The sequence below is a fragment of the Castor canadensis genome, chromosome X (assembly GCF_047511655.1).
Source record: "Castor canadensis chromosome X, mCasCan1.hap1v2, whole genome shotgun sequence".
Lineage (NCBI taxonomy): Eukaryota > Metazoa > Chordata > Mammalia > Rodentia > Castoridae > Castor > Castor canadensis.
Window position 1 is genome coordinate 108392065 of NC_133405.1, and position 18690 is coordinate 108410754.

Here is an 18690-nt window from a genome sequence, read left to right on the forward strand (position 1 = left end):
CTAGATCTTCAGTTTGGGGTTAGGATTGCTTCCTTAGCCTAATCTTGTTTCTTTCTTTTCTGCCCTGAAGGCACCATGTTTTTATGCTCTGACCATGCAGACACCAGGGCCCCAGACAGCCCAATGTCACACCCAGCCATGCCTCACAGCCCATGCCCACTTTACCACCCATGCCCACCCTGCTTTTAAGGGGAAGGCAAATTTGGTGTTTTCCAGGAGCCTATGTATTGTGCACCCCCCCACACCTCTTGGAGAGGATGGGGCATGAGTGTGTGGAGAGAATCCCAGATACCTATTTTAAACGTGCATGGGGATCTGCCCTCATTCTTTAAAGGTGACAGTTTTGCATGCACTAGTCAAGAGGACACTTTGATTTTGCTGAGAACCAAATAACTTTACTGGAAACAATTGTCAAACAGAAAAAAAAAAGCTAGTGAACATGCTGGAAAGGCAATTGATGCATGCCCTATCTAGTGGCTCCAGGGAAGACCCCATGGCCATGGGGATAGTCCCAGCTTAGTCCTTGTCTCTGTCGCCAAGGGTGAGCCGGTCACAGAGGTACTCAGTCAAGCCATCTTCTGGGGCTCCCACCTTGCGCAGGTCGGTCAGGTAGCCAGTGAACTCCCCCAGGGTCTCCACCTGCTGGCGCAGATAGTGGCGCTGTAGGAAGTGGCGGAGGTGCGGGTCGCCCTTGTCGGTGGCCAGCTGATGCAGCTCCAGGATGCTCTTGGTGACGGTCATCTCCAGGTGGAAGGCGCACTCCATGGCCTGGAGGCCGCTGAGCCAGTCGTCGCAGTCTGGCTTGGCGACATCATGTAGGCAGATGCGGCCGCCACACTGGTTCTGCATGAACAGGAGCTTTTCCGCACGGGCCTTCCATTCGTGGGACTGGCGCAGGAAGAAGCGCGCGAAGTTCCCCAGGGCCACCTCGTCGCGGTCGCAGTAGAAGGCCGTGGACAGGTAGACGTAGGAAGGGTACAGCTGCAGCTGGATCTGGGCGGTGACAGCAGCTTCACAGTCAAGGTAATAATTCCGTTGCACCTGCGGCTGCCATGGCGCGTGGCACTGGCAGCATGAGCACGGCGACTACGAAGAAGGCAGTGCTGGTGCAGAGTGGGCAGCGGCAGAGTTTGCGGTGGCTGTGCCCTCACGGGAACCTCAATGTGGGCAGGGAGCAGCTGCAGAGGACGGGCGTCCAGCCAGGCGAGTCTGAGGCGACGCTGAGGTTAGTGGGCTTCATCAACGGAAGTGGGCAATGGAAGCCTGAAAGTGATGAATTAGGGCTTTTGAGGAGCTCTCTTGATTGAAGTCAGAGGTCAGGGGATGAGGGGTCAGGGGCTGGAGCACTAGTGCTGTGTTCCTTAAGGGAGGTTCTGCACTAATCACCTGACCTATATATTTTTAATATTATTTGTGAACAGTGCAAACTTTTGAGTTTATCATTTTGATGGTTTCTTTAAGCAAGTTATTTGAATATTGTGCAAATGTCATCATTTCATTAAATGTAGTGCTTTTTCTGATGTCATCAGTTATATTCAGTATCATAAAGCTTTATCTGAATGACAGCTCTCCTCAGTGACTTCAGTGTCTATACTAATGACACTTCTGAGGGCAGGGACAAAGATTGGAGGTCAAGGGTCAGGATTATGGCACAATCATTGAGTTTCATCAGCACCTAAGCAACTTTGCTCTGCTGGCCTCTGTTGCAAATTAAATTTTCCAATAGTATTTGTAGACTCCAAGGACTTTCTCTTATCCTTCATTGTTCCCTTCTATTACCACCTGTTTTCAATTTATAAGCCTACTATCTTCCTTATAATTTTGAGAATATGAATTTAAATTTTTTGGTAAATGTCTCTCTTCTCTTTTTTCCTCCTGAATTAGTTCTATTTGTTCATCATGATTTCCTCTTTACTTTTTTCTTTAGTACATGTGGAGGTGGGTAGCCATGTGTGTCAAGTAGGGAGTGTTCCTCTCCTTTGGCGATACATGGCATGGAGCTTGCCGGTGGAAAGAGGACCAACCTATTTGCCAAAATTTGGGCATGTCTAACATTGGAAGACTTTAGTGGGTCTCTCCTCTGGGTGATATGTGCTTCTGTTTTGTGTCTTGCAGTTCTGCAGTTGCTTCAAGCTGTGCTGAAATTTGAATTCTCTTCCAAATATAGTGATCCCCTATCTTTCCAGTGTAGTTTTGGGGGACTAAACAGGTTCACATGTCACTTGTGCTTAATGCACACTGTAAGCAGAGGTAGGGGAAGGGGCAGAACAAGGCTGGGGAAGGCAAAGTCTGGCATTCAGAGTTATTGTTTTATAGTAAATCCAGGAACTCTGTAGTCATTTGATTTCATTGATGCTGTTCTTGAACTTTCTCTGAGTATAATTGGCTTTCTACTGCACATGTTTTTAATTCTCTGGATTTATCAATCTGAAAGCACTCCTTGAATTTCTACTTTTCTAACTGTATCCATTCTAGTTTATGTCTATAGTACATAATGTTTTTGCGCCTAGTCCACAACAAGGATTCAAATATCCTTTATTTCCTCATAAAAATTTCCTCATAAAAATCCTCATTGGTCACCCTAAGGGGAGGTCAATAGGGAGGGTAGGGTTAAAGAAAGAAACCAAGAAGATGAATATGGTTGATATACTCTCTGTACAAGAATGAATATAGAATTCTTAAACTGGCTGAAACCACCATATGAAAGGGACTAAGGAAGAATGAAGAAAAATAAAGGAGATGAAACTATTGGGGTTATAATACATATATACATGGAAATATCACAAGGAAACTCCCTGTGTAGCTACCTTTATCTCAAACAAGCAAACAATGTAATTTTTCTTCTACCAAATCAGAGTACAGGAGGATGGAACAGGTCCTGCCCAAGGGGGGGTTGGTACCAGCAGGAGGGGGAGGGGTGGGGAAAGGGAGTAAGAGGGTGAATATTGTGCAAAAAAGTGTGTACAACATGTATGTAGACGCAAAAATGATACCTGTTAAAACTATTACAGGAATGGGAAGTTGGAGGGGAATAAAAAACAGTGGTGGTGTGGCAGGAAGGCAGGGAGGGGGAAGAGAGATTAATGAGTGCTACAGTGAAACAAAGAAAAAACGGAGCTGGGAAATGTCATTTGGAGACCAGAGAAGGGTCACCTTGCCCCAGAGGTTAAAGCAGGCAATGAAATAACATGTGATTATGTATGGGAAAGTTGTATCCCCCCATTTCTGTAACCTGCTCTAAATGGCAAGGAAGACCCCTTTTGTTCTCGGGGCTCAGCCTTTGGACTCGAGTCCACTGAGTCACTGCCGGCCTGCCTAATAAACTTGCTTCCCAAAAGGTTTGGACTCTGTCTCTGTCTAAGCACTCCTGCAACAGTGGAGAGGGTGAATTCCAGTATGATATATTTGATACATTGTAAGAACCTTTGTAAATGCCATAATGTACCCCCACTTAGCACAACAATAAAAACAACCATTGTTTCTCAAATGGTTATTAAATTCACGTAGGCCAAAAACCAAGTAAGTGTCCTCTCTGCAGGCAACCAGTGGATTATTACTTTTTATAATCAGGGGGAAAAGAGGACTAGAAAGAATGCATAATACTCATGTTAAACACAAAGAAACATAAGAGGGGTAACTTTAGAATCATGTTCTTTAGAGAAACTGTTTTTTCAAGTACACATGAAGTCCTTACAAAAAATGGACCATAGTTTGGACCTACAACAATATAAATTTAAATGGATTTAAATTATGAGCTGAGTGTAGTGCATCATACCTATAATTCCAGCTACTCAGGAGGTGGAGATTGGGAGGATTACTGATCAGGGCCAGACCAGGCAAAGAGTTAACAAGAACACATCTCAACAAACAAGCTAGGTATAGTAGCCTATGCCTGTGATTCCAATTATGTGGTATTGCGGGAAGAATGTTGGACCAGCGAGAACAAGACTCAAACCCAGGTGGCTGGAGGAAAGGAAGATTTATTATGCCAGTGGGCCAGGACCCTGGATCTCTCCCAAAATGGCACTAGCCCCGCAACTCAAGGCTGCAGGGTTTTTATGCCTCAGAATGCAGAAGCAAATAAACCGGAAGAACAAAAGCAAACACAAATGTGGCAGTTAGCTTCTTGCTAGGAGGTTACTACATATCATACTAGCACAAGGTTACAACTTACCACATTAACACAAGGTTACAGCATACCACACTAACACATCTGTGAAACCGGGGCCCGGCGGGTGGAGGGAGCTTGCTTTCAGATCTTTCCTGGGTTTCTTAACAGTGGGAGGCCATAGGTAGAAGGCTCACAGTCTGAGGCCAACCCCATGCAAAAGCTTGAAATCCTATCTGAAAAATAATTAAATCAAAAATGGGCTGGAGGCATGGTTCAAATGATAAAGTGAGCAAATGCAAGGCCCTGAGTTTAAACCCCAGTACTGCCTCCCCAAAGATACTCTCACCACAATGGAATTAAACAAGAAATCATGAACAAAAAGATATCTGAAAAATCCCCAAATATATGGACACTAATAACACACATCTAAACAATCCTTCAGTCAAATAAAAGATTGAAATGTATTAAAAATTATTTGAAATTCTATGATAGCAAAGCACACCACATCAACATTCATGCTTAGATAGGATTTAAGACACTGAATGCCTATACTAGAAAAGAAGAAAGGTCTCAAATCAGTTTTCTAACTTCCCATCTTAAGAAACTAACAGAAGGAAGAACAAAATAATCCCAAATCAAGCAGAGGGAAGGAAGAGTTAGTTGCAACTCAGGAAATATTTTATAAACTGAGACAAAGCTAACTTTGAAGCCCCTGAATGAAGCAGGAGTGCAAGAAATCTACTTTTGGGAGGGGTTGAATTCCAGTAAGAGGCCACTGGGTCAATTCTAAGGTCGAAGTAAGAACTCCCTTCCCACTGCATTATGCCAAAGGACATTGGATCACAGACATGGAGGAAAATGATGATTTGTCTAGGCCTAAGTAAATTGAAGCAACTGCTCAAAGCTTTGTCCATTGAATGCTATTCCCCACATGGCTACAACCAAGTGGCTGGACAATAAAAGCCAATTTAAAATCATATTTATTTTTGTAAATTATTTTCCTAACCTTTGGCCCTCAAAGAAAAGACTGAAATACAGCATTCTGGCTGAGATTGTGCTTGACTAATAAAAAATTTTTATTTATAGCTTTTTTTTGCTGTTTCTTTTAATTTTATTTTACCTGTGTCAAAATGTTCAGAGTGAGAGAACTGTCAGCACAGTTTTACTAGACCCTGTCCTTACTCTTTCACTAGGGGGATAATCATAATAAAAAAGGAAAAAGAATAGACATGTCCAATTGCTGTTTAAAGGCGAAGTATTTGTTTTCTCCTTAGAAATAGTGACAGTGGTGGTCACAGTGAAGTTTTGGTCCATGTGAAAGCAAGAAAGTAAGTATTCATGTGTAGGCTAGAGTTACTTTGCTATCCTTTGATGAAATGGAGTCTATAAAGCTCTAGAGAGATCAAGTCAATTATCAAAAGACCTGTTGATAAAGCCACACAATTTAATCTAAGTCAAAGTTACTTAGTGATCATTCATGTATGCCTGTCATAGCTGAGATTATACTAGCCTTTCCGAAGTTTCACTCTCTTTCCTTCACTCTCAATTTCACTCTCTTTAATTTTCCTTTAATGAGTAACTAGAGATCTGGAAAGTGGAGTGATTTGGGGAAAGATGAAAAATCTTATCTACTTAGCAACAAAAACAATGTAGGAAAGTGGAAGTTTTTAAAAGACACGGTGCTCAAATCAGACAAAAAATCAGAAAAAAGAAAACCATAGACCAATATTACTAATGAACATAGGTATAAAAACTCTGAACAAAATACCAGCAAGCTGTATTCAGGAACTTATAAAAAATTAGTATATATCATGACCAAATGGGATTGATCCCATGAATATAAGGCTTTTTCAACATATTAAAAGCAATCCATGCAATACATGAAGGTAATAGAATAAATGACAAAATGACATATCAATAAGCGAAGTAAAGACATTTAGCAAATCCTGCCACTCTTTCATGATGAAAACAATTAATGAACTGAGAATATAAAGCAAATTTCTAATCTTGATAAAAGCCATATACAAAATACCCATAATTAGCATCTTTCTTAAAAGTGAAAACCTAAAAACTCTCCTCTAAGATGAGGAATAAGGCAATTATATTTTCCCTCCTCCCTTCATTTGACATTGTACTGGAGCTCTAGCCCAAGAAAAAGAAGTAAAAAGGCATCCAGACAGGAAATGAAGATGTAATACTTTTTAGTTTCAAATGACATAATCTTGTACATAAGAAACCCTAAAGTCTTTTTAAAGCAAAATTATAAGAACTAATGAACAAATTCAACAAGATTTCAGGATACAAAATTATTACACAAAATCAGTTGTGTTTTTAAACAGCAGCAATTAACAATCTGAAAATGAAATTAGGAAAACAATTCCATTCATGATAGTATCAAAAACAACAAAGTAGTTAGGAATAAGATTGGCAAAATAAGTGCAAGATTATTACATAACCCAACAAAATATTTTTGAAAGAAATTAAAGAACACCTAAATAAATATTAAGGCATTCCATGGTCATTCAACAAAATAGTAATACTCTCCAAAGTGATCTACAGATTCAACACATATCTATAAAAAATGTATTGTTTGGGAGTCAGAAATTGAAAAGTCTTTATATGGGAAATAAAAAGACAAAACTGGAAGGATCATGCTTCCTGATTTCAAAGCTTACTATAAAACTGCATTAATAAGGATTGTGTGGCATTAGCATAAGAACAGAAGTGATCAATGGAATAGAATTGAAGATCCAGAAATAAAACCATACATTTATGGTCAGTTCATTTTTGACAAAGGTAAGGAATAGTCTTTTCAAAAATTGGTGCTGGGATAACTATACAGCCACATGAAAAGGAATGGATTAAATAGATCTCAGTCTTAAATGTAAGAAATAAAACGATAAAACTTTTAGAAAATACAGGAGTAAATCTTTATAATCTTGGATTAGGTACTAGTTTCTTAGATATGACACCAAAACCAAAAAAGAGACACAGTTGATCATACCAAAATCAAAACCTTGTATTTCAAAGCAAAGATTTTAAGTTCCTTAAAGGAAAAATAATCTGGTTAAATTAAATCCATCAACAAATACTCATTAATTTTCTATAAATATGCACTATTAACTTTCAGTTTTTTCTTCCCTCCATGTCATAGCCATGTCATCACTGGTGGTGGTAAACACTTCCCTTTTCCCTAATTCTTTAATCAATGGTGTGTGAAAAGATATAAAATTTCCAAATTTTACCAGGAGCCTCCTACAGAAAGAAAAAAACCTTAGCAGATTCCTGGCATATAAAAAACCAAACAAACATGGTGTATGTACTAAGAGGAAGAAATATATATGTTATTACCCTTAAAATAGGTTGAATTAGACCTTTGGGCCCCAACTCTTCCAGATGTTTGTTTTATTGTTTATTTGTTTGTCTGTTTGCCTTTAATTCACTTTACTTATCCATCTTGAGTAGTGACTCTTGGTGGCCACTTGATGGAAGCCTAACGACATGTCTTCAAATACTTTTATGAAAATTGTTTAATTTACTCAAACTACATTCATGTCATGAACAAAATATATCATTAGCTTTTAAAGTCTGAATTGTCACAGTGTTTATGGCTTAATTGCCCAGTGTAACTTATGGATGTTGCTGTCAATGATTGCAATGTTCCAACCCTATAAGTCAGCCTGAGACTAGCAGCTGTTTGGAGACCCAAGATAAAGACTGGGTTCTTTCCATTCTCCTTTTCCCCAACACTCCAGGAATTCTATTGTACTCTTTGTTCTTTTGTAATAAATTGTATTATTTACTCACAAGTTTTCTTCTCTCTCTGCCTTATCCATGACTTCATTGGTAGTGGTAAATACTTCCCTGTCCCCTGATTTTGGATGTCCCATGTCATTTCCTTTGATCATTGGTATGTAAGAAGATAAAAAGATTGTGAAATTTACTAGAAGCTATAAATGTGCTAACATGGCTGGGCTTGCTTGGTTTGTTTTGTGGTGGTACTGAGGAATCAAACTCAGGACCTCACTCTTCCACTTGACCCACATTCCCAGTTCTTTTTGCTTTTAGTTTTTTCTTCAGGTAGGGTCTTGCACTTTTGCCTGGGCTGTCCTCAGACTATGATCCTCTTACCTCCACCTCCTTGAGCTTGGCCTCTTATATTTCTTGTATCCCATAATTGAAGGATATGCACTGGACATGTCACAGAATGAGAAGACAAGTAGAGCAAACCTGTACTCAACCCAACCCAACTCAACTCATAGCCAAGCCTAGAAAATAACAGTTGAGTTCTATAAAATTTCTTTTAGAGACTCGCAAACACAATTTGGAGGTTGCATGTTAGATAGCTTTATTGTAAATTTGATGTTCCAGTTGACTTCAGTAAATGTTTTACTAAAGCTTTGTCAAAAGAGAAAATTCTACATTTACATGGTTTCTAAGACTCAGTTATCATAAAAATTAGTAATCTTTGAGGACCAACATGATCTTTGCAAAATAAACACAAAGGAGAAACATCTCCTAAGTACAAGTTATTTGGCTTAGGTCTTTACAGGGTATGTGAAATTAATTCTTTTAAAGTAATTATGTGGGAGACATAATAATACTTCTCACCAGAAGATGCCTGGAACTTGTAAGTATGCTATCTCACATGACTAAAGGGATTTTATACATGTGATTAAATTAAGGACCTGGAATTGTGGACATTATCATAGATTACTTGAGTGGACTAAGTTCACAGAGGTCCTTTGAAGAGGAGCTATTTCCTAGTTATGGTCAGAGGAAGATGAGACTTACTTGAAAGATTGAACACAAAGACCACAAGCCAAGGAATGTGGACAACTTCTAATAACGCAAAATATAAACAGATCTACCGTGAAACCTCCAGAAAAAATTAAGCTTTGCCAACACCTTGGTTTTAGCTCAAAGGCAGACATGTTGAGCTTCTGACCTACAGAGATGTAAGCTAAATTTGTGTCATCTTAAGCCATCAAACTTATGATAATTTGTTGTGCAGCAATTAGAAAATAATAGGTAATGTACAGCAAACTTCCTTTCAAAGGGTGAGTGCATAAATGTTCTTTAAAATGGGAATGGCATTTAGCTTCAAACTTTTAATTTTCAAACCTCAAATGGGTAGATGAAGTAAATATTATGGTAAGGATTTTTATGTGGATTTCATTCTTTTAAATACTTTCTAAAGGTAAAAACATATAAGGAATACTTATAGTTGTCTCTATGGTATCTATGTCTGGATTTTAATTCCAACTACCTAAATTATAGTTCAACCTTGTTTCTAGATTCAGGATTTGAAAATTTGCTTATTCGCTGAAATTTATTTGTAATACTCAAATCAGTACTTGTGGCATTTGAGTGATCATTTGTCGGCATACACAGCATAGTCAAACTTTTGAGTCATTCCCAGCTAAGACTGAACAAGGCAACACTCTTTCTTCTTTATACAACTCTCATACTATAAATGAATGTCCTTTCATGGTATAGTTAGCACTTTTTTTTTGCATCTTTTGCTTTTGTTGGTGATTTCACTGTTTAAAGTGGCCCCTAAGTATAGTGTTGACATGCTGTCTAGTGCTCCCAAGTGTAAGAAATCTACAGACTTAAGGAGAAAACTTGTTAGGCAAACTTTCCTCAGGCATGAGTTATAGTGCTGTTGGTTGCAAGTTCAATGTTGAAAATTCAACTGTACATATTAAATCGGGTGTCTTTAAGCAGAACACACACACACACACACACACACACACACACACACACACACACACAAACAGATCTTAAATTCATTGATTGATGAAAATATTGTGACCAGAAACTTGTAGGAACTGAACTCTGTAGTTACCCTAGAAGCAATCATCCAATTTTGCTAGTTCAGTGTATTTATGACTTTATAGACTATAACTACTATGAATAACAAGAATTGACTGTACTTAGATAAATCACCTTAACTCTCACAGTGCCTTCATTTCTGCCTAATAGATTAGAAATTATTATCTTATTATCTTCTTTCAGGCAAATTTATTTCTCTAAATTCTATTTTTCTCCACTTTTTATTGAAATAAGACATACATGAAGAAAGATGAACAAATCATACATTTGGAACTCAATGAATTTTCAAAAAATGGGTGGACTCATGTAACCAGTAAATAGGTCATGAAATAGAATATTCCCAAAAGCCTGCAAGCTCTTGATTTGTGCAGCTGCCCATTCATCATGTCACTGAAAAGTAATCATGCTTCAGGTCTGTTTCCTGAGATCTATTGATCATGAGATGGTGAACTATCACAGGAAGTTTATTAGATCAATACCTTTGGAAGACTGAAAGAAACAGGGCTAGAGAGAGCGGGAGGAGTTAAGCTACATTGCGTTCACAATAGAGGCCTCAGCTGGCCCCATGAAGTACTTTGATACAGAGATAGCCCTGTGAGCTGTCTTGAATGGGAACTTAGTACCCTCACATCAACATCATTAAATATGGATTAACAGTAAAAGTGCGTGATTTTAAGAGAATGGAGCTCTCTATATTCAAGGGTGACTAATTCCTGGAGAGGATTGACAGCTGAGGTTAGTTAACAAATAACCTTGCCACCTCTGAAAAACAACTTGTTCAGTCTGAAAGGGAATGTGAATGGATCTGTAGGGTGCCCACACCACACTATTAGTACTATGTAGTATAGATTAGTTTGGTGTGTGTTTAAACATTATTTAAATTGAATTATACACTAAGTACATTTTTACGTCTAGCTTCCCTCACTCAGCATTCTGCTTGTAGAATTCATTCATATTGTACTTATACATTGATAATTTTATTCAATAATTTATTCTACTTTTTTGTTGTTGTTTTTTGGTGTCAGGTTCTTTCTGTATAGCTCAAGACAGCCCTGAACTCACAATCCTCCTACCTTAGCCACCCAAGTGCTGGGATTATGACCTGAACTACCACACTTGGTTTATCGATATTTTGTTTCCAAATTGAGAATATTAGGAATAACATTTCTATACAAATCTCGTGGTGAACAAATTTATACATAACTGTTAGGTGTTTGTTTATGGTTATAACTGCTGGTCATAGGATTTAGCATCAGAAGATGTAACCGGTTGTCTAGTGCTTGTGGCAATTTACATTTGCACAAGCACTGTACACATGTTCCATTTGCTCAAAACCTTTCCCAACTTTTGCTATTATCAATCTCAGTTATTTTTTAGCAAAGTAGTCTTTCTTCTTAGTCAAGAATCTTTTAACTGCAAGTGACTGAACTAAAAGTAGCTGAAATTTGTGGAAGGAAACTGGGGTATTAAAAAAAAACCTCAGGGATTATTGGTTATGGGTCTAGGAAAAAAAACTTCTCATCATGTTGCAACTTTGTCCTCCGGTTTGATTTGATTTTCTGTGTCTGGAAATATAGGTTCCTCCACATGACTGGGAATGTGGTTTCCAATGTTTGAGGCACTCAGCTTCAGCCCAGAAAAGACTTTATTTTCCAACTATATTTGAATAGTCATCATCGTTCATGCTTTAGAGTACTCCATAAACAACTCTTATGTTTCCCTCTTCAATTTAAAACCAATTAATAGACATAGGACTCAGATGGCTCAAGAATATGCTTTGGTCTGTAGCCACTTGGACTTGCTAATACTTTTTAATTCATCTAGTTAGAAGAAAACTTAATGTGGCACAGTAAGGTTATGAAACCTCATTTTTTTTCTTATCACACAATTTTTAATATTTTTCCAGCACTCTTGTGATTTTGTGGGATATTATGACTTCTGGCTAATGGAATATGGGTAGGCCTATAATCAGGCCTAGTTCATAGGAATTCCCTGTTCAATCTATATGCAGAAAAGGAAGATATCATAGAATAAAACATACACAGTGTGGAAGGGACCTGGGATTTTGAAGGACAGACAACAGACATTACTGCCACCACCAGTCCTGAACTGAACCTTCTTAAGAACAAAAAATAAATATTTCTTTAACAAACCAAAGAGATTTGGAATATTTGTTATAGCAGAGAGTCTTTCTAACTAAGCTAATTACCCAGTCGAAGAAAGTGCTGGATAACCACAGGCTGTGCCCACAAGGCCTCTATAAGCCTATATGACATTTCCTCTTTGTTAAAACAAGAAAGTCTAGACAGAGGTGAATCATCATGCTCTCTTCCTTTTGCTAAGCTTGCCAATGATATATATCATCCATGCTCCCTTTTTTCCCTCCTGGAGGATGAAATGAAAATTCCCTCATGGACATATGAAGAGCAAGGAAAATTTTTTTCCTTCTCCCTCATTGCCCAATAAGATAAGGTTGGCCCTTAAGCCCCTAACCTTAAGCCAACAGTAGAAGGCATAAGGATCAGGGATCAGGACTGTCAGATCCCTGAGCCAGTCATCTGTGGTGAGGAAGGTGAGTCATGTAAGGATTTGGGGGCAAACTGTATAACCACATAATTGGTGTATATGGGGGTGCAATTCTCAGAAAAGGGGGCTTCTGTTTCCAGAATGGTGATGGGGATGGTGCCATTTAGTCCTCCCTGCTCAACTGTCAGGCCTGCAGAATCAGAGTCTTACATCTATTTGTGTCTCCTGCACTGCAGATCATGCCAGGTATTTAGCACATTCTCTGCCTTTGAAAACATATAGGAGCAATACAAGTGGGCTCGGAAAGCAAAGGAACAAACTGAGACATGTGTGTGGGAATGGAAATGGGCTCAGCTCCCCAAAAAACACATGAAATGCCTTTGGGCAGAATTGTCTGTCAGTGATGTAAACGATGATAATGGTGAGCAATGACTGGTAAGGTGACCAGGAAGTCAGTCTCAGTTTTGTTACCAGACAAGAAGTGGAAGATTTAATGAGTATTTACCAGACTCCATGATTTCCTGCATTCTCACTAATGCTCATAGTTTGGTGTGGTTCGAATTTTTCATCATTACAAAGATAAGAAAACAGGTCAAGAATATAAATTAATTGCTCAGGATAATATGGAAACTGGATTCAAAATCATGTCTGACACTCAATTATAACCATGGTATCCCATCACTTCTTTAATAAAATAAGATATAAATAGGACTCTGGGTGATATAATTTCTTGAGACCCCTTCGGCCTCTTAACAATGTGAAGAAAAGGGCACGTTGACATAATCAACAAGTGGCTGCTATGATTCTAGAGCAGCAAAAGTATTCCTGACCCAACTTTCATGGGACAGCCTTATCATTTGGCAAGGCTAATTTTGTCCTACAAAATTACTCCTTGCACAATTTCTACTTGGAAATATTTCAAAGTACATTTTTTTACATCATTAAGGGTTATAGTATGAGAGTAAACAAAACCCTTCCCCAGTGGACTTCAAGGTTTCTGATCATGGATGGAATGAAAGAGTTTCAGATTTTGCATCACCCTTTTGCTATCCTGGTTAGAGCACCACACTTCTCGATTCCACTGTATTTCTAATTTATAGGTGACATTTCCTTATATAGAGATAATCTTCAGTTTTTAATGGGAAGAATGGATTGCTCATTGACAGTACAGAGCAGAGATTTGAATTGTTTTTCCTTAAGGAGCCAAAACTAATTCTCTAGAAAATTACCTTTCCCAAACTTGGTCAACTCAACTAAATCACTTTCTAATTGTATGTGATTTTTTTCCAGCAAGACTGTAATTTTGTGAGATCTTGACAATATTTTTTTTACTTTTTCCCTCTCTCAACTATTTGGTATACATAATACACTTCAAATAATTGCTCTCTGGGTTCATGTACCTCTTGATTTAACTAAAACAACATTTCAAATGTGGCTGCAATTGTCCACTCTCATTTCTGAGTCTGGGTGGGGATGGGGGTGGTATAACTTCTTCATTTACTGGTCACAACAGGCTCAAGCATAATTCTTACAGAAGCAAACTCAAAGAGTAATGGGAATCATCATTGTTCCTTTATGTTATCTGGACAGTTATTTTATGATTGGTGCGTGCAGTTGAAAAATACAATACCTCAGTTGCACTTATTATTTTAGAAGGAATTCACATTGACTCCACTATCACTTGTGGAAGAGACTGTAACGCTTGTGGATATTTCTGGTCTAACAGAGGTCTCAATGCCACTTTTCTGCTTGTTACATCACCAGTCCCACACAATGAGAAGCCCAGAAAAACAGCTTCAGGAGGAAGGTAAGCAGAAGTTTTATTGCTATGGGTTGCTGTCCATAACCATGGCACATTTATTTCACATCCTCTATTGCAGGGATTGATTGCAAGAATGGTTGAGGAAATTCCAAAGGCATATATGTAAAATGTAAAAATGTATAATGACTCACAAATCCATATTATCTCTGAGACTTATCTGAGGGCTAAATAATGGATCACAGTGAGCTATTTTCAGAAGTATGAATTTTCTGATTAAGAAAATTCAAATTTATTGAAAACTTTGTTATAGGCAGCTGCCTATACATTGTTGGCCTATACTGGGTCTGCTGAAGATAGTTACAGTATTCTCTGCCTGAGGGTTTTCTCTGTTCCAAGCCCGCAGGGGAGAGGTGCTGTGGTGTTAATACCCATAGTAGCAACCCTTAACAATGAAGTACAGGAGTTATCATGAAAGTACTACAGGTTTTTTTTTGTCATGGAAGAGACAACTCTGGGGTGGTTGTTTCATACATTCTCTGACACTCCCCAGTATCCTTGAGCTCCAGTTGCCCCCAGCCAGCCACATGCTTACTGGCCTGTACTTTTATTAGATTGCAATCCAATTCTGGTCTTAAGTGTCTGCGTCAGTAATCTAAACAGACTTACACATTACTAGCACATTTTTCTTTTTTTTTTTTTTTTTTTGTCTTTTTTTTTTTCTTTTATTATTCATATGTGCATACAAGGCTTGGTTTATTTCTCCCCCCTGCCCCCACCCCCTCCCTTACCACCCACTCCACCCCCTCCCGCTCCCCCCCTCAATATCCAGCAGAAACTATTTTGCCCTTATCTCTAATTTTGTTGTAGAGAGAGTATAAGCAATAATAGGAAGGAACAAGGGGTTTTGCTGGTTGAGATAAGGATAGCTATACAGGGCATTGACTCACATTGATTTCCTGTGCGTGGGTGTTACCTTCTAGGTTAATTCTTTTTAATCTAACCTTTTCTCTAGTTCCTGGTCCCCTTTTCCTATTGGCCTCAGTTGCTTTAAGGTATCTGCTTTAGTTTCTCTGCATTAAGGGCAACAAATGCTAGCTAGTTTTTTAGGTGTCTTACCTATCCTCACCCCTCCCTTGTGTGCTCTTGCTTTTATCATGTGCTCATAGTCCAATCCCCTTGTTGTGTTTGCCCTTGATCTAATGTCCACATATGAGGGAGAACATACGATTTTTGGTCTTTTGAGCCAGGCTAACCTCACTCAGAATGATGTTCTCCAATTCCATCCATTTACCAGCGAATGATAACATTTCGTTCTTCTTCATGGCTGCATAAAATTCCATTGTGTATAGATACCACATTTTCTTAATCCATTCGTCAGTGCTGGGGCATCTTGGCTGTTTCCATAACTTGGCTATTGTGAATAGTGCCGCAATAAACATGGATGTGCAGGTGCCTCTGGAGTAACAGTCTTTTGGGTATATCCCCAAGAGTGGTATTGCTGGATCAAATGGTAGATCGATGTCCAGCTTTTTAAGTAGCCTCCAAATTTTTTTCCAGAGTGGTTGTACTAGTCTACATTCCCACCAACAGTGTAAGAGGGTTCCTTTTTCCCCGCATCCTCGCCAACACCTGTTGTTGGTGGTGTTGCTGATGATGGCTATTCTAACAGGGGTGAGGTGGAATCTTAGTGTGGTTTTAATTTGCATTTCCTTTATTGCTAGAGATGGTGAGCATTTTTTCATGTGTTTTCTGGCCATTTGAATTTCTTCTTTTGAGAAAGTTCTGTTTAGTTCACTTGCCCATTTCTTTATTGGTTCATTAGTTTTGGGAGAATTTAGTTTTTTAAGTTCCCTGTATATTCTGGTTATCAGTCCTTTGTCTGATGTATAGTTGGCAAATATTTTCTCCCACTCTGTGGGTGTTCTCTTCAGTTTAGAGACCATTTCTTTTGATGAACAGAAGCTTTTTAGCTTTATGAGGTCCCATTTATCTATGCTATCTCTTAGTTGCTGTGCTGCTGGGGTTTCATTGAGAAAGTTCTTACCTATACCTACTAACTCCAGAGTATTTCCTCTCTTTCTTGTATCAACTTAAGAGTTTGGGGTCTGATATTAAGATCCTTGATCCATTTTGAGTTAATCTTGGTATAGGGTGATATACATGGATCTAGTTTCAGTTTTTTGCAGACTGCTAACCAGTTTTCCCAGCAGTTTTTGTTGAAGAGGCTGCTATTTCTCCATCTTATATTTTTAGCTCCTTTGTCAAAGATAAGTTGCTTATAGTTGTGTGGCTTCATATCTGGATCCTCTATTCTGTTCCACTGGTCTTCATGTCTGTTTTTGTGCCAGTACCATGCTGTTTTTATTGTTATTGCTTTGTAATATAGTTTGAAGTCAGGTATTGTGATACCTCCTGCATTGTTCTTTTGACTGAGTATTGCCTTGGCTATTCGTGGCCTCTTGTGTTTCCATATAAATTTAACAGTAGATTTTTCAATCTCTTTGATGAATGTCATTGGAATTTTGATGGGAATTGCATTAAACATGTAGATTACTTTGGGGAGTATAGACATTTTTACTATGTTGATTCTACCAATCCATGAGCATGGGAGATCTCTCCACCCTCTATAGTCTTCCTCAATCTCTTTCTTCAGAAGTGTATAGTTTTCCTTGTAGAGGTCTTTCACATCTTTTGTTAGGTTTACACCTAGGTATTTGATTTTTTTTGAGGCTATTGTAAATGGAATTGCTTTCACACATTCTTTTTCCGTTTGCTCATTGTTAGTGTATAGAAATGCTAATGATTTTTCTATGTTGATTTTATATCCTGCTACCTTGCTATAGCTATTGATGATGTCTAGAAGCTTCTGAGTAGAGTTTTTTGGGTCTTTAAGGTATAGGATCATGTCGTCTGCAAATAGGGATATTTTGACAGTTTCTTTACCTATTTGTATTCCTTTTATTCCTTCTTCTTGCCTAATTGCTCTGGCTAGGAATTCCAGTACTATGTTGAATAGGAGTGGAGATAGTGGGCATCCTTGTCTGGTTCCTGATTTTAGAGGGAATGGTTTTAATTTTTCTCCGTTAAGTATTATGCTGGCTGTAGGTTTGTCATATATAGCTTTTATAATGTTGAGGAACTTTCCTTCTATTCCTAGTTTTCTTAGAGCTTTTATCATGAAATGATGTTGGATCTTATCAAAGGCTTTTTCTGCATCTATTGAGATGATCAAGTGGTTTTTGTCTTTGCTTCTGTTAATGTGGTTTATTACGTTTATTGATTTTCGTATGTTGAACCACCCCTGCATCCCTGGGATGAAGCCTACCTGGTCATGGTGAATAATCTTTTTGATGTGTTGCTGAATTCGATTTGCCATTATTTTGTTGAGGATTTTTGCATCAATGTTCATTAAGGAGATTGGCCTATAGTTCTCCTTTTTGGAGGTGTCTTTGCCTGGTTTTGGGATAAGTGTAATACTGGCTTCATAAAATGTGTTTGGCAGTTTTCCTTCCCTTTCTATTTCATGGAACAGTTTAAGGAGGGTTGGTATCAGTTCTTCTTTAAAGGTCTGATAGAATTCAGCAGAGAATCCATCAGGTCCTGGACTTTTCTTTTTGGGGAGACTCTTGATTGCTGCTTCAATTTCATTTTGTGTTATAGGTCTATTCAGGTGATTAATTTCCTCTTGGTTCAGTTTTGGATGATCATATGTATCTAGAAATCTGTCCATTTCTTTTAGATTTTCAAATTTATTTGAATATAGGTTCTCAAAGTAGTCTCTGATGATTTCCTGGACTTCCATGGTGTTTGTTGTTATCTCCCCTTTTGCATTCCTGATTCTACTAATTTGGGTTTTTTCTCTCCTCATTTTAGTCAGGTTTGCCAGGGGTCTATCGATCTTGTTTATTTTTTCAAAGAACCAACTTTTTGTTTCATTAATTCTTTGTATGGTTTTTTTGGTTTCTATTTCGTTGATTTCAGCTCTTATTTTTATTATTTCTCTCCTTCTATTTGTTTTGGGATTTGCTTGTTCTTGTTTTTCTAGGAGTTTGAGATGTATCATTAGGTCATTGATTTGGGATCTTTCAATCTTTTTAATATATGCACTCATGGCTATAAACTTTCCTCTCAGGACTGCCTTAGCTGTGTCCCATAGGTTCTGGTAGGTTGTGTTTTCATTTTCATTGACTTCTAGGAACTTTTTAATTTCCTCTTTTATTGCATCGATGATCCATTCTTCATTAAGTAATGAGTTATTTAGTTTCCAGCTGTTTGCATGTTTTTTGTCTTTACTTTTGTTGTTGAGTTCTACTTTTACTGCATTGTGGTCAGATAGTATGCATGGTATTATTTCTATTTTCTTATATTTGCTGAGGCTTGCTTTGTGCCCTAGGATATGATCTATTTTGGAGAAGGTTCCATGGGCTGCTGAGAAGAATGTATATTGTGTAGA

General features: G+C 38.2%; 1 pseudogene; it reads right to left on the bottom strand.

Moving 5' to 3' along the window:
* Positions 1–516: 516 nt before the first annotated feature.
* Positions 517–1053, bottom strand: LOC141419493 (ferritin heavy chain pseudogene; annotated as a pseudogene).
* Positions 1054–18690: the final 17637 nt, after the last annotated feature.